Source organism: Ambystoma mexicanum, unplaced genomic scaffold (genome assembly GCF_040938575.1).
Source record: "Ambystoma mexicanum isolate Mex_15411 unplaced genomic scaffold, UKY_AmexF1_1 Mex_scaf1, whole genome shotgun sequence".
Taxonomy (NCBI): Eukaryota; Metazoa; Chordata; class Amphibia; order Caudata; family Ambystomatidae; genus Ambystoma; species Ambystoma mexicanum.
This window is the reverse complement of record NW_027182324.1, coordinates 2,032,462-2,047,214: the sequence shown is the minus strand read 5'-3', so window position 1 is coordinate 2,047,214 and position 14,753 is coordinate 2,032,462. Positions and strand designations below refer to the sequence as shown.

At 40.9% G+C, this 14,753-nt stretch overlaps 16 non-coding genes across 16 annotated transcripts; all 16 read left to right on the top strand.

The window, feature by feature from the left end:
* The first annotated feature begins 719 nt into the window (after positions 1-719).
* TRNAK-UUU (transfer RNA lysine (anticodon UUU)) lies at positions 720-792 on the top strand. The gene has a single exon. It is a non-coding gene; the product is annotated as a tRNA-Lys (tRNA).
* Positions 793-1,560: 768 nt separating this feature from the next.
* Positions 1,561-1,633, top strand: TRNAK-UUU (transfer RNA lysine (anticodon UUU)). The gene has a single exon. It is a non-coding gene; the product is annotated as a tRNA-Lys (tRNA).
* Positions 1,634-2,400: 767 nt separating this feature from the next.
* On the top strand, positions 2,401-2,473 carry TRNAK-UUU (transfer RNA lysine (anticodon UUU)). The gene has a single exon. It is a non-coding gene; the product is annotated as a tRNA-Lys (tRNA).
* Positions 2,474-3,241: 768 nt separating this feature from the next.
* TRNAK-UUU (transfer RNA lysine (anticodon UUU)) lies at positions 3,242-3,314 on the top strand. The gene has a single exon. It is a non-coding gene; the product is annotated as a tRNA-Lys (tRNA).
* A 767-nt stretch (positions 3,315-4,081) lies between these two features.
* On the top strand, positions 4,082-4,154 carry TRNAK-UUU (transfer RNA lysine (anticodon UUU)). Its single transcript has one exon. It is a non-coding gene; the product is annotated as a tRNA-Lys (tRNA).
* A 769-nt stretch (positions 4,155-4,923) lies between these two features.
* TRNAK-UUU (transfer RNA lysine (anticodon UUU)) lies at positions 4,924-4,996 on the top strand. Its single transcript has one exon. It is a non-coding gene; the product is annotated as a tRNA-Lys (tRNA).
* Positions 4,997-5,764: 768 nt separating this feature from the next.
* TRNAK-UUU (transfer RNA lysine (anticodon UUU)) lies at positions 5,765-5,837 on the top strand. The gene has a single exon. It is a non-coding gene; the product is annotated as a tRNA-Lys (tRNA).
* A 768-nt stretch (positions 5,838-6,605) lies between these two features.
* TRNAK-UUU (transfer RNA lysine (anticodon UUU)) lies at positions 6,606-6,678 on the top strand. Its single transcript has one exon. It is a non-coding gene; the product is annotated as a tRNA-Lys (tRNA).
* A 768-nt stretch (positions 6,679-7,446) lies between these two features.
* On the top strand, positions 7,447-7,519 carry TRNAK-UUU (transfer RNA lysine (anticodon UUU)). Its single transcript has one exon. It is a non-coding gene; the product is annotated as a tRNA-Lys (tRNA).
* Positions 7,520-8,287: 768 nt separating this feature from the next.
* Positions 8,288-8,360, top strand: TRNAK-UUU (transfer RNA lysine (anticodon UUU)). The gene has a single exon. It is a non-coding gene; the product is annotated as a tRNA-Lys (tRNA).
* A 768-nt stretch (positions 8,361-9,128) lies between these two features.
* TRNAK-UUU (transfer RNA lysine (anticodon UUU)) lies at positions 9,129-9,201 on the top strand. Its single transcript has one exon. It is a non-coding gene; the product is annotated as a tRNA-Lys (tRNA).
* Positions 9,202-9,967: 766 nt separating this feature from the next.
* TRNAK-UUU (transfer RNA lysine (anticodon UUU)) lies at positions 9,968-10,040 on the top strand. The gene has a single exon. It is a non-coding gene; the product is annotated as a tRNA-Lys (tRNA).
* A 1,607-nt stretch (positions 10,041-11,647) lies between these two features.
* On the top strand, positions 11,648-11,720 carry TRNAK-UUU (transfer RNA lysine (anticodon UUU)). The gene has a single exon. It is a non-coding gene; the product is annotated as a tRNA-Lys (tRNA).
* A 768-nt stretch (positions 11,721-12,488) lies between these two features.
* On the top strand, positions 12,489-12,561 carry TRNAK-UUU (transfer RNA lysine (anticodon UUU)). Its single transcript has one exon. It is a non-coding gene; the product is annotated as a tRNA-Lys (tRNA).
* Positions 12,562-13,330: 769 nt separating this feature from the next.
* TRNAK-UUU (transfer RNA lysine (anticodon UUU)) lies at positions 13,331-13,403 on the top strand. The gene has a single exon. It is a non-coding gene; the product is annotated as a tRNA-Lys (tRNA).
* Positions 13,404-14,171: 768 nt separating this feature from the next.
* Positions 14,172-14,244, top strand: TRNAK-UUU (transfer RNA lysine (anticodon UUU)). The gene has a single exon. It is a non-coding gene; the product is annotated as a tRNA-Lys (tRNA).
* The last annotated feature ends 509 nt before the right edge of the window (positions 14,245-14,753 follow it).

Genomic DNA, 14,753 nt, shown 5'->3' with positions numbered 1-14,753 from the left:
TCTAATATGTGCTATTTCTGATGGCATCGCAACCTTGGGCAATATGACTCTAAGGTAGTGGAGTCCAGAATTCTTGGATGCTTTGCCAACATTTCAAGCCTGACTGTGCTTCTAAATAGCATGAAATAACAATCTTTGTACAAAGTTTTAATATTGGGGAGACAGATTGGTCGAAAAAAAAGCAGAGAGGGGCTGTTGAGATTCGAACTCAGGATCTCCTGTTTACTAGACAGGCGCTTTAACCAACTAAGCCACAGCACCTCTTTTGCATCTGATCTCCTTTCCTTCCTCATGTAATCATTTAGAAGTGAAATCCACTTTTTTTAAGGCTGGGCTTCTGTTGCAATATAACTTTACAAAATGTTTTCCAATTGACTGAAACTCCATTGCACAAAACGAGCATGTCATTAATCGTTGATTTAGAGTGGACTGCATTGCCCAGTGTGTGTATTGAGGAGCACATGTTCGCCTTTACTGGGGAGCAATTTTGCACTCATGAATGTGGCAAAACATTCAAATCCGTAAGTGGGTGAACATTAAAGTCCTAGATGCTGCAAATCTCTATATCTGGATACGGAATGACTGAAAAAAGTTATGTCTCCAGTGTCAAAATGTGTGCAATGCACTAGTAATTCATTTCCTTTATTGACCAGTGAGGTAGCCATGTATGGAGGTGCTGTAGAGTGAAAATCAAGTTTCAAATGGGCAGTGATCCCTGTGCCTGGATAGCTCAGTCGGTAGAGCATCAGACTTTTAATCTGAGGGTCCAGGGTTCAAGTCCCTGTTCAGGCGTATCTTTGCTTCTTTTACAAAAAATTTAGCAGGAAATATGAATTGCTCATTCTAATATGTGCTATTTCTGATGGCATCGCAACCTTGGGCAATATGACTCTAAGGTAGTGGAGTCCAGAGTTCTTGGATGCTTTGCCAACATTTCAAGCCTGACTGTGCTTCTAAATAGCATGAAACAGCAATCTTTGTACAAAGTTTTAATATTGGGGAGACAGATTGGTCGAAAAAAAAGCAGACAGGCGCTGCTGAGATTCGAACTCAGGATCTCCTGTTTACTAGACAGGCGCTTTAACCAACTAAGCCACAGCACCTTTTTTGCATCTGGTCTCCTTTCCTTCCTCATGTAATCAATCAGAAGTGAAATCCACTTTTTTAAGGCTGGGCTTCTGTTGCAATATAACTTTTCAAAATGTTTTCCAATTGACTGAAACTCCATTGCACAAAACGAGCATGTCATTAATCGTCGATTTAGAGTGGACTGCATTGCCCAGTGTGTGCATTGAGGAGCACATGTTCGTCTTTACTGGGGAGCAAGTTTGCACTCATGAATGTGGCAAAACATTCAAATCCGTAAGTGGGTGAACATTAAAGTCCTAGATGCTGCAAATCTCTATATCTGGATACGGAATGACTGAAAAAAGTTATGTCTCCAGTGTCAAAATGTGTGTAATGCACTAGTAATTCATTTCCTTTATTGACCAGTGAGGTAGCCATGTATGGAGGTGCTGTAGAGTGAAAATCAAGTTTCAAATGGGCAGTGATCCCTGTGCCTGGATAGCTCAGTCGGTAGAGCATCAGACTTTTAATCTGAGGGTCCAGGGTTCAAGTCCCTGTTCAGGCGTACCTTTGCTTCTTTTACAAAAAATTAAGCAGGAAATATGAATTGCTCATTCTAATATGTGCTATTTCTGATGGCATCGCAACCTTGGGCAATATGACTCTAAGGTAGTGGAGTCCAGAGTTCTTGGATGCTTTGCCAACATATCAAGCCTGACTGTGCTTCTAAATAGCATGAAATAGCAATCTTTGTACAAAGTTTTAATATTGGGGAGACAGATTGGTCGAAAAAAAGCAGACAGGCGCTGCTGAGATTCGAACTCAGGATCTCCTGTTTACTAGACAGGCGCTTTAACCAACTAAGCCACAGCACCTTTTTTGCATCTGGTCTCCTTTCCTTCCTCATGTAATCATTTAGAAGTGAAATCCACTTTTTTAAGGCTGGGCTTCTGTTGCAATATAACTTTTCAAAATGTTTTCCAATTGACTGAAACTCCATTGCACAAAACGAGCATGTCATTAATCGTCGATTTAGAGTGGACTGCATTGCCCAGTGTGTGCATTGAGGAGCACATGTTCGTCTTTACTGGGGAGCAAGTTTGCACTCATTAATGTGGCAAAACATTCAAATCCGTAAGTGGGTGAACATTAAAGTCCTAGATGCTGCAAATCTCTATATCTGGATACGGAATGACTGAAAAAAGTTATGTCTCCAGTGTCAAAATGTGTGTAATGCACTAGTAATTCATTTCCTTTATTGACCAGTGAGGTAGCCATGTATGGAGGTGCTGTAGAGTGAAAATCAAGTTTCAAATGGGCAGTGATCCCCGTGCCTGGATAGCTCAGTCGGTAGAGCATCAGACTTTTAATCTGAGGGTCCAGGGTTCAAGTCCCTGTTCAGGCGTATCTTTGCTTCTTTTACAAAAAATTTAGCAGGAAATATGAATTGCTCATTCTAATATGTGCTATTTCTGATGGCATCGCAACCTTGGGCAATATGACTCTAAGGTAGTGGAGTCCAGAATTCTTGGATGCTTTGCCAACATTTCAAGCCTGACTGTGCTTCTAAATAGCATGAAATAACAATCTTTGTACAAAGTTTTAATATTGGGGAGACAGATTGGTCGAAAAAAAAGCAGACAGGCGCTGCTGAGATTCGAACTCAGGATCTCCAGTTTACTAGACAGGCGCTTTAACCAACTAAGCCACAGCACCTCTTTTGCATCTGATCTCCTGTCCTTCCTCATGTAATCATTTAGAAGTGAAATCCACTTTTTTTAAGGCTGGGCTTCTGTTGCAATATAACTTTACAAAATGTTTTCCAATTGACTGAAACTCCATTGCACAAAACGAGCATGTCATTAATCGTCGATTTAGAGTGGACTGCATTGCCCAGTGTGTGCATTGAGGAGCACATGTTCGCCTTTACTGGGGAGCAATTTTGCACTCATGAATGTGGCAAAACATTCAAATCCGTAAGTGGGTGAACATTAAAGTCCTAGATGCTGCAAATCTCTATATCTGGATACGGAATGACTGAAAAAAGTTATGTCTCCAGTGTCAAAATGTGTGTAATGCACTAGTAATTCATTTCCTTTATTGACCAGTGAGGTAGCCATGTATGGAGGTGCTGTAGAGTGAAAATCAAGTTTCAAATGGCAGTGATCCATCTGCCTGGATAGCTCAGTCGGTAGAGCATCAGACTTTTAATCTGAGGGTCCAGGGTTCAAGTCCCTGTTCAGGCGTACCTTTGCTTCTTTTACAAAAAATTAAGCAGGAAATATGAATTGCTCATTCTAATATGTGCTATTTCTGATGGCATCGCAACCTTGGGCAATATGACTCTAAGGTAGTGGAGTCCAGAGTTCTTGGATGCTTTGCCAACATATCAAGCCTGACTGTGCTTCTAAATAGCATGAAATAGCAATCTTTGTACAAAGTTTTAATATTGGGGAGACAGATTGGTCGAAAAAAAGCAGACAGGCGCTGCTGAGATTCGAACTCAGGATCTCCTGTTTACTAGACAGGCGCTTTAACCAACTAAGCCACAGCACCTTTTTTGCATCTGGTCTCCTTTCCTTCCTCATGTAATCATTTAGAAGTGAAATCCACTTTTTTAAGGCTGGACTTCTGTTGCAATATAACTTTTCAAAATGTTTTCCAATTGACTGAAACTCCATTGCACAAAACGAGCATGTCATTAATCGTCGATTTAGAGTGGACTGCATTGCCCAGTGTGTGCATTGAGGAGCACATGTTCGTCTTTACTGGGGAGCAAGTTTGCACTCATGAATGTGGCAAAACATTCAAATCCGTAAGTGGGTGAACATTAAAGTCCTAGATGCTGCAAATCTCTATATCTGGATACGTAATGACTGAAAAAAGTTATGTCTCCAGTGTCAAAATGTGTGTAATGCACTAGTAATTCATTTCCTTTATTGACCAGTGAGGTAGCCATGTATGGAGGTGCTGTAGAGTGAAAATCAAGTTTCAAATGGGCAGTGATCCCTGTGCCTGGATAGCTCAGTCGGTAGAGCATCAGACTTTTAATCTGAGGGTCCAGGGTTCAAGTCCCTGTTCAGGCGTATCTTTGCTTCTTTTACAAAAAATTTAGCAGGAAATATGAATTGCTCATTCTAATATGTGCTATTTCTGATGGCATCGCAACCTTGGGCAATATGACTCTAAGGTAGTGGAGTCCAGAATTCTTGGATGCTTTGCCAACATTTCAAGCCTGACTGTGCTTCTAAATAGCATGAAATAACAATCTTTGTACAAAGTTTTAATATTGGGGAGACAGATTGGTCGAAAAAAAAGCAGACAGGCGCTGCTGAGATTCAAACTCAGGATCTCCAGTTTACTAGACAGGCGCTTTAACCAACTAAGCCACAAAACCTCTTTGGCATCTGATCTCCTGTCCTTCCTCATGTAATCATTTAGAAGTGAAATCCACTTTTTTTAAGGCTGGGCTTCTGTTGCAATATAACTTTACAAAATGTTTTCCAATTGACTGAAACTCCAATGCACAAAACGAGCATGTCATTAATCGTTGATTTAGAGTGGACTTCATTGCCCAGTGTGTGTATTGAGGAGCACATGTTCGCCTTTACTGGGGAGCAATTTTGCACTCATGAATGTGGCAAAACATTCAAATCCGTAAGTGGGTGAACATTAAAGTCCTAGATGCTGCAAATCTCTATATCTGGATACGGAATGACTGAAAAAAGTTATGTCTCCAGTGTCAAAATGTGTGTAATGCACTAGTAATTCATTTCCTTTATTGACCAGTGAGGTAGCCATGTATGGAGGTGCTGTAGAGTGAAAATCAAGTTTCAAATGGGCAGTGATCCTTGTGCCTGGATAGCTCAGTCGGTAGAGCATCAGACTTTTAATCTGAGGGTCCAGGGTTCAAGTCCCTGTTCAGGCGTACCTTTGCTTCTTTTACAAAAAATTAAGCAGGAAATATGAATTGCTCATTCTAATATGTGCTATTTCTGATGGCATCGCAACCTTGGGCAATATGATTCTAAGGTAGTGGAGTCCAGAGTTCTTGGATGCTTTGCCAACATTTCAAGCCTGACTGTGCTTCTAAATAGCATGAAATAGCAATCTTTGTACAAAGTTTTAATATTGGGGAGACAGATTGGTCGAAAAAAAAGCAGACAGGCGCTGCTGAGATTCGAACTCAGGATCTCCTGTTTACTAGACAGGCGCTTTAACCAACTAAGCCACAGCACCTTTTTTGCATCTGGTCTCCTTTCCTTCCTCATGTAATCATTTAGAAGTGAAATCCACTATTTTAAGGCTGGGCTTCTGTTGCAATATAACTTTTCAAAATGTTTTCCAATTGACTGAAACTCCATTGCACAAAACGAGCATGTCATTAATCGTCGATTTAGAGTGGACTGCATTGCCCAGTGTGTGCATTGAGGAGCACATGTTCGTCTTTACTGGGGAGCAAGTTTGCACTCATGAATGTGGCAAAACATTCAAATCCGTTAGTGGGTGAACATTAAAGTCCTAGATGCTGCAAATCTCTATATCTGGATACGGAATGACTGAAAAAAGTTATGTCTCCAGTGTCAAAATGTGTGTAATGCACTAGTAATTCATTTCCTTTATTGACCAGTGAGGTAGCCATGTATGGAGGTGCTGTAGAGTGAAAATCAAGTTTCAAATGGGCAGTGATCTTTGTGCCTGGATAGCTCAGTCGGTAGAGCATCAGACTTTTAATCTGAGGGTCCAGGGTTCAAGTCCCTGTTCAGGCGTACCTTTGCTTCTTTTACAAAAAATTAAGCAGGAAATATGAATTGCTCATTCTAATATGTGCTATTTCTGATGGCATCGCAACCTTGGGCAATATGACTCTAAGGTAGTGGAGTCCAGAGTTCTTGGATGCTTTGTCAACATTTCAAGCCTGACTGTGCTTCTAAATAGCATGAAACAGCAATCTTTGTACAAAGTTTTAATATTGGGGAGACAGATTGGTCGAAAAAAAAGCAGACAGGCGCTGCTGAGATTCGAACTCAGGATCTCCTGTTTACTAGACAGGCGCTTTAACCAACTAAGCCACAGCACCTTTTTTGCATCTGGTCTCCTTTCCTTCCTCATGTAATCATTTAGAAGTGAAATCCACTTTTTTAAGGCTGGGCTTCTGTTGCAATATAACTTTTCAAAATGTTTTCCAATTGACTGAAACTCCATTGCACAAAACGAGCATGTCATTAATCGTCGATTTAGAGTGGACTGCATTGCCCAGTGTGTGCATTGAGGAGCACATGTTCGTCTTTACTGGGGAGCAAGTTTGCACTCATGAATGTGGCAAAACATTCAAATCCGTAAGTGGGTGAACATTAAAGTCCTAGATGCTGCAAATCTCTATATCTGGATACGGAATGACTGAAAAAAGTTATGTCTCCAGTGTCAAAATGTGTGTAATGCACTAGTAATTCATTTCCTTTATTGACCAGTGAGGTAGCCATGTATGGAGGTGCTGTAGAGTGAAAATCAAGTTTCAAATGGGCAGTGATCCTTGTGCCTGGATAGCTCAGTCGGTAGAGCATCAGACTTTTAATCTGAGGGTCCAGGGTTCAAGTCCCTGTTCAGGCGTACCTTTGCTTCTTTTACAAAAAATTAAGCAGGAAATATGAATTGCTCATTCTAATATGTGCTATTTCTGATGGCATCGCAACCTTGGGCAATATGATTCTAAGGTAGTGGAGTCCAGAGTTCTTGGATGCTTTGCCAACATTTCAAGCCTGACTGTGCTTCTAAATAGCATGAAATAGCAATCTTTGTACAAAGTTTTAATATTGGGGAGACAGATTGGTCGAAAAAAAAGCAGACAGGCGCTGCTGAGATTCGAACTCAGGATCTCCTGTTTACTAGACAGGCGCTTTAACCAACTAAGCCACAGCACCTTTTTTGCATCTGGTCTCCTTTCCTTCCTCATGTAATCATTTAGAAGTGAAATCCACTATTTTAAGGCTGGGCTTCTGTTGCAATATAACTTTTCAAAATGTTTTCCAATTGACTGAAACTCCATTGCACAAAACGAGCATGTCATTAATCGTCGATTTAGAGTGGACTGCATTGCCCAGTGTGTGCATTGAGGAGCACATGTTCGTCTTTACTGGGGAGCAAGTTTGCACTCATGAATGTGGCAAAACATTCAAATCCGTTAGTGGGTGAACATTAAAGTCCTAGATGCTGCAAATCTCTATATCTGGATACGGAATGACTGAAAAAAGTTATGTCTCCAGTGTCAAAATGTGTGTAATGCACTAGTAATTCATTTCCTTTATTGACCAGTGAGGTAGCCATGTATGGAGGTGCTGTAGAGTGAAAATCAAGTTTCAAATGGGCAGTGATCTTTGTGCCTGGATAGCTCAGTCGGTAGAGCATCAGACTTTTAATCTGAGGGTCCAGGGTTCAAGTCCCTGTTCAGGCGTACCTTTGCTTCTTTTACAAAAAATTAAGCAGGAAATATGAATTGCTCATTCTAATATGTGCTATTTCTGATGGCATCGCAACCTTGGGCAATATGACTCTAAGGTAGTGGAGTCCAGAGTTCTTGGATGCTTTGTCAACATTTCAAGCCTGACTGTGCTTCTAAATAGCATGAAACAGCAATCTTTGTACAAAGTTTTAATATTGGGGAGACAGATTGGTCGAAAAAAAAGCAGACAGGCGCTGCTGAGATTCGAACTCAGGATCTCCTGTTTACTAGACAGGCGCTTTAACCAACTAAGCCACAGCACCTTTTTTGCATCTGGTCTCCTTTCCTTCCTCATGTAATCATTTAGAAGTGAAATCCACTTTTTTAAGGCTGGGCTTCTGTTGCAATATAACTTTTCAAAATGTTTTCCAATTGACTGAAACTCCATTGCACAAAACGAGCATGTCATTAATCGTCGATTTAGAGTGGACTGCATTGCCCAGTGTGTGCATTGAGGAGCACATGTTCGTCTTTACTGGGGAGCAAGTTTGCACTCATGAATGTGGCAAAACATTCAAATCCGTAAGTGGGTGAACATTAAAGTCCTAGATGCTGCAAATCTCTATATCTGGATACGGAATGACTGAAAAAAGTTATGTCTCCAGTGTCAAAATGTGTGTAATGCACTAGTAATTCATTTCCTTTATTGACCAGTGAGGTAGCCATGTATGGAGGTGCTGTAGAGTGAAAATCAAGTTTCAAATGGGCAGTGATCCCTGTGCCTGGATAGCTCAGTCGGTAGAGCATCAGACTTTTAATCTGAGGGTCCAGGGTTCAAGTCCCTGTTCAGGCGTATCTTTGCTTCTTTTACAAAAAATTTAGCAGGAAATATGAATTGCTCATTCTAATATGTGCTATTTCTGATGGCATCGCAACCTTGGGCAATATGACTCTAAGGTAGTGGAGTCCAGAGTTCTTGGATGCTTTGCCAACATTTCAAGCCTGACTGTGCTTCTGAATAGCATGAAATAGCAATCTTTGTACAAAGTTTTAATATTGGGGAGACAGATTGGTCGAAAAAAAAGCAGACAGGCGCTGCTGAGATTCAAACTCAGGATCTCCTGTTTACTAGACAGGCGCTTTAACCAACTAAGCCACAGCACCTTTTTTGCATCTGGTCTCCTTTCCTTCCTCATGTAATCAATCAGAAGTGAAATCCACTTTTTTAAGGCTGGGCGTCTGTTGCAATATAACTTTTCAAAATGTTTTCCAATTGACTGAAACTCCATTGCACAAAACGAGCATGTCATTAATCGTCGATTTAGAGTGGACTGCATTGCCCAGTGTGTGCATTGAGGAGCACACGTTCGTCTTTACTGGGGAGCAAGTTTGCACTCATGAATGTGGCAAAACATTCAAATCCGTAAGTGGGTGAACATTAAAGTCCTAGATGCTGCAAATCTCTATATCTGGATACGGAATGACTGAAAAAAGTTATGTCTCCAGTGTCAAAATGTGTGTAATGCACTAGTAATTCATTTCCTTTATTGACCAGTGAGGTAGCCATGTATGGAGGTGCTGTAGAGTGAACATCAAGTTTCAAATGGGCAGTGATCCCTGTGCCTGGATAGCTCAGTCGGTAGAGCATCAGACTTTTAATCTGAGGGTCCAGGGTTCAAGTCCCTGTTCAGGCGTACCTTTGCTTCTTTTACAAAAAATTAAGCAGGAAATATGAATTGCTCATTCTAATATGTGCTATTTCTGATGGCATCGCAACCTTGGGCAATATGACTCTAAGGTAGTGGAGTCCAGAGTTCTTGGATGCTTTGCCAACATATCAAGCCTGACTGTGCTTCTAAATAGCATGAAATAGCAATCTTTGTACAAAGTTTTAATATTGGGGAGACAGATTGGTCGAAAAAAAGCAGACAGGCGCTGCTGAGATTCGAACTCAGGATCTCCTGTTTACTAGACAGGCGCTTTAACCAACTAAGCCACAGCACCTTTTTTACATCTGGTCTCCTTTCCTTCCTCATGTAATCATTTAGAAGTGAAATCCACTTTTTTAAGGCTGGGCTTCTGTTGCAATATAACTTTTCAAAATGTTTTCCAATTGACTGAAACTCCATTGCACAAAACGAGCATGTCATTAATCGTCGATTTAGAGTGGACTGCATTGCCCAGTGTGTGCATTGAGGAGCACATGTTCGTCTTTACTGGGGAGCAAGTTTGCACTCATGAATGTGGCAAAACATTCAAATCCGTAAGTGGGTGAACATTAAAGTCCTAGATGCTGCAAATCTCTATATCTGGATACGGAATGACTGAAAAAAGTTATGTCTCCAGTGTCAAAATGTGTGTAATGCACTAGTAATTCATTTCCTTTATTGACCAGTGAGGTAGCCATGTATGGAGGTGCTGTAGAGTGAAAATCAAGTTTCAAATGGCAGTGATCCATCTGCCTGGATAGCTCAGTCGGTAGAGCATCAGACTTTTAATCTGAGGGTCCAGGGTTCAAGTCCCTGTTCAGGCGTACCTTTGCTTCTTTTACAAAAAATTAAGCAGGAAATATGAATTGCTCATTCTAATATGTGCTATTTCTGATGGCATCGCAACCTTGGGCAATATGACTCTAAGGTAGTGGAGTCCAGAGTTCTTGGATGCTTTGCCAACATATCAAGCCTGACTGTGCTTCTAAATAGCATGAAATAGCAATCTTTGTACAAAGTTTTAATATTGGGGAGACAGATTGGTCGAAAAAAAGCAGACAGGCGCTGCTGAGATTCGAACTCAGGATCTCCTGTTTACTAGACAGGCGCTTTAACCAACTAAGCCACAGCACCTTTTTTGCATCTGGTCTCCTTTCCTTCCTCATGTAATCATTTAGAAGTGAAATCCACTTTTTTAAGGCTGGACTTCTGTTGCAATATAACTTTTCAAAATGTTTTCCAATTGACTGAAACTCCATTGCACAAAACGAGCATGTCATTAATCGTCGATTTAGAGTGGACTGCATTGCCCAGTGTGTGCATTGAGGAGCACATGTTCGTCTTTACTGGGGAGCAAGTTTGCACTCATTAATGTGGCAAAACATTCAAATCCGTAAGTGGGTGAACATTAAAGTCCTAGATGCTGCAAATCTCTATATCTGGATACGGAATGACTGAAAAAAGTTATGTCTCCAGTGTCAAAATGTGTGTAATGCACTAGTAATTCATTTCCTTTATTGACCAGTGAGGTAGCCATGTATGGAGGTGCTGTAGAGTGAAAATCAAGTTTCAAATGGCAGTGATCCATCTTCCTGGATAGCTCAGTCGGTAGGGCATCAGACTTTTAATCTGAGGGTCCAGGGTTCAAGTCCCTGTTCAGGCGTACCTTTGCTTCTTTTACAAAAAATTAAGCAGGAAATATGAATTGCTCATTCTAATATGTGCTATTTCTGATGGCATCGCAACCTTGGGCAATATGACTCTAAGGTAGTGGAGTCCAGAGTTCTTGGATGCTTTGCCAACATTTCAAGCCTGACTGTGCTTCTAAATAGCATGAAACAGCAATCTTTGTACAAAGTTTTAATATTGGGGAGACAGATTGGTCGAAAAAAAAGCAGACAGGCGCTGCTGAGATTCAAACTCAGGATCTCCTGTTTACTAGACAGGCGCTTTAACCAACTAAGCCACAGCACCTTTTTTGCATCTGGTCTCCTTTCCTTCCTCATGTAATCATTTAGAAGTGAAATCCACTTTTTTAAGGCTGGGCTTCTGTTGCAATATAACTTTTCAAAATGTTTTCCAATTGACTGAAACTCCATTGCACAAAACGAGCATGTCATTAATCGTCGATTTAGAGTGGACTGCATTGCCCAGTGTGTGCATTGAGGAGCACATGTTCGTCTTTACTGGGGAGCAAGTTTGCACTCATGAATGTGGCAAAACATTCAAATCCGTAAGTGGGTGAACATTAAAGTCCTAGATGCTGCAAATCTCTATATCTGGATACGGAATGACTGAAAAAAGTTATGTCTCCAGTGTCAAAATGTGTGTAATGCACTAGTAATTCATTTCCTTTATTGACCAGTGAGGTAGCCATGTATGGAGGTGCTGTAGAGTGAAAATCAAGTTTCAAATGGGCAGTGATCCTTGTGCCTGGATAGCTCAGTCGGTAGAGCATCAGACTTTTAATCTGAGGGTCCAGGGTTCAAGTCCCTGTTCAGGCGTATCTTTGCTTCTTTTACAAAAAATTTAGCAGGAAATATGAATTGCTCATTCTAATATGTGCTATTTCTGATGGCATCGCAACCTTGGGCAATATGACTCTAAGGTAGTGGAGTCCAGAATTCTTGGATGCTTTGCCAACATTTCAAGCCTGACTGTGCTTCTAAATAGCATGAAATAACAATCTTTGTACAAAGTTTTAATATTGGGGAGACAGATTGGTCGAAAAAAAAGCAGACAGGCGCTGCTGAGATTCGAACTCAGGATCTCCTGTTTACTAGACAGGCGCTTTAACCAACTAAGCCACAGCACCTTTTTTGCATCTGGTCTCCTTTCCTTCCTCATGTAATCATTTAGAAGTGAAATCCACTTTTTTAACGCTGGGCTTCTGTTGCAATATAACTTTTCAAAATGTTTTCCAATTGACTGAAACTCCATTGCACAAAACGAGCATGTCATTAATCGTCGATTTAGAGTGGACTGCATTGCCCAGTGTGTGCATTGAGGAGCACATGTTCGTCTTTACTGGGGAGCAAGTTTGCACTCATGAATGTGGCAAAACATTCAAATCCATAAGTGGGTGAACATTAAAGTCCTAGATGCTGCAAATCTCTATATCTGGATACGGAATGACTGAAAAAAGTTATGTCTCCAGTGTCAAAATGTGTGTAATGCACTAGTAATTCATTTCCTTTATTGACCAGTGAGGTAGCCATGTATGGAGGTGCTGTAGAGTGAAAATCAAGTTTCAAATGGGCAGTGATCCTTGTGCCTGGATAGCTCAGTCGGTAGAGCATCAGACTTTTAATCTGAGGGTCCAGGGTTCAAGTCCCTGTTCAGGCGTATCTTTGCTTCTTTTACAAAAAATTAAGCAGGAAATATGAATTGCTCATTCTAATATGTGCTATTTCTGATGGCATCGCAACCTTGGGCAATATGACTCTAAGGTAGTGGAGTCCAGAGTTCTTGGATGCTTTGCCAACATTTCAAGCCTGACTGTGCTTCTAAATAGCATGAAATAACAATCTTTGTACAAAGTTTTAATATTGGGGAGACAGATTGGTCGAAAAAAAAGCAGACAGGCGCTGCTGAGATTCGAACTCAGGATCTCCTGTTTACTAGACAGGCGCTTTAACCAACTAAGCCACAGCACCTCTTTTGCATCTGATCTCCTTTCCTTCCTCATGTAATCATTTAGAAGTGAAATCCACTTTTTTTAAGGCTGGGCTTCTGTTGCAATATAACTTTACAAAATGTTTTCCAATTGACTGAAACTCCATTGCACAAAACGAGCATGTCATTAATCGTTGATTTAGAGTGGACTGCATTGCCCAGTGTGTGTATTGAGGAGCACATGTTCGCCTTTACTGGGGAGCAAGTTTTCACTCATGAATGTGCCAAAACATTCAAATCCGTAAGTGGGTGAACATTAAAGTCCTAGATGCTGCAAATCTCTATATCTGGATACGGAATGACTGAAAAAAGTTATGTCTCCAGTGTCAAAATGTGTGTAATGCACTAGTAATTCATTTCCTTTATTGACCAGTGAGGTAGCCATGTATGGAGGTGCTGTAGAGTGAAAATCAAGTTTCAAATGGGCAGTGATCCTTGTGCCTGGATAGCTCAGTCGGTAGAGCATCAGACTTTTAATCTGAGGGTCCAGGGTTCAAGTCCCTGTTCAGGCGTACCATTGCTTCTTTTACAAAAAATTAAGCAGGAAATATGAATTGCTCATTCTAATATGTGCTATTTCTGATGGCATCGCAACCTTGGGCAATATGACTCTAAGGTAGTGGAGTCCAGAGTTCTTGGATGCTTTGCCAACATTTCAAGCCTGACTGTGCTTCTAAATAGCATGAAACAGCAATCTTTGTACAAAGTTTTAATATTGGGGAGACAGATTGGTCGAAAAAAAAGCAGACAGGCGCTGCTGAGATTCGAACTCAGGATCTCCTGTTTACTAGACAGGCGCTTTAACCAACTAAGCCACAGCACCTTTTTTGCATCTGGTCTCCTTTCCTTCCTCATGTAATCATTTAGAAGTGAAATCCACTTTTTTAAGGCTGGGCTTCTGTTGCAATATAACTTTTCAAAATGTTTTCCAATTGACTGAAACTCCATTGCACAAAACGAGCATGTCATTAATCGTCGATTTAGAGTGGACTGCATTGCCCAGTGTGTGCATTGAGGAGCACATGTTCGTCTTTACTGGGGAGCAAGTTTGCACTCATGAATGTGGCAAAACATTCAAATCCGTAAGTGGGTGAACATTAAAGTCCTAGATGCTGCAAATCTCTATATCTGGAAACGGAATGACTGAAAAAAGTTATGTCTCCAGTGTCAAAATGTGTGTAATGCACTAGTAATTCATTTCCTTTATTGACCAGTGAGGTAGCCATGTATGGAGGTGCTGTAGAGTGAAAATCAAGTTTCAAATGGGCAGTGATCCCTGTGCCTGGATAGCTCAGTCGGTAGAGCATCAGACTTTTAATCTGAGGGTCCAGGGTTCAAGTCCCTGTTCAGGCGTATCTTTGCTTCTTTTACAAAAAATTTAGCAGGAAATATGAATTGCTCATTCTAATATGTGCTATTTCTGATGGCATCGCAACCTTGGGCAATATGACTCTAAGGTAGTGGAGTCCAGAATTCTTGGATGCTTTGCCAACATTTCAAGCCTGACTGTGCTTCTAAATAGCATGAAACAGCAATCTTTGTACAAAGTTTTAATATTGGGGAGACAGATTGGTCGAAAAAAAAGCAGACAGGCGCTGCTGAGATTCGAACTCAGGATCTCCTGTTTACTAGACAGGCGCTTTAACCAACTAAGCCACAGCACCTTTTTTGCATCTGGTCTCCTTTCCTTCCTCATGTAATCAATCAGAAGTGAAATCCACTTTTTTAAGGCTGGGCGTCTGTTGCAATATAACTTTTCAAAATGTTTTCCAATTGACTGAAACTCCATTGCACAAAACGAGCATGTCATTAATCGTCGATTTAGAGTGGACTGCATTGCCCAGTGTGTGCATTGAGGAGCA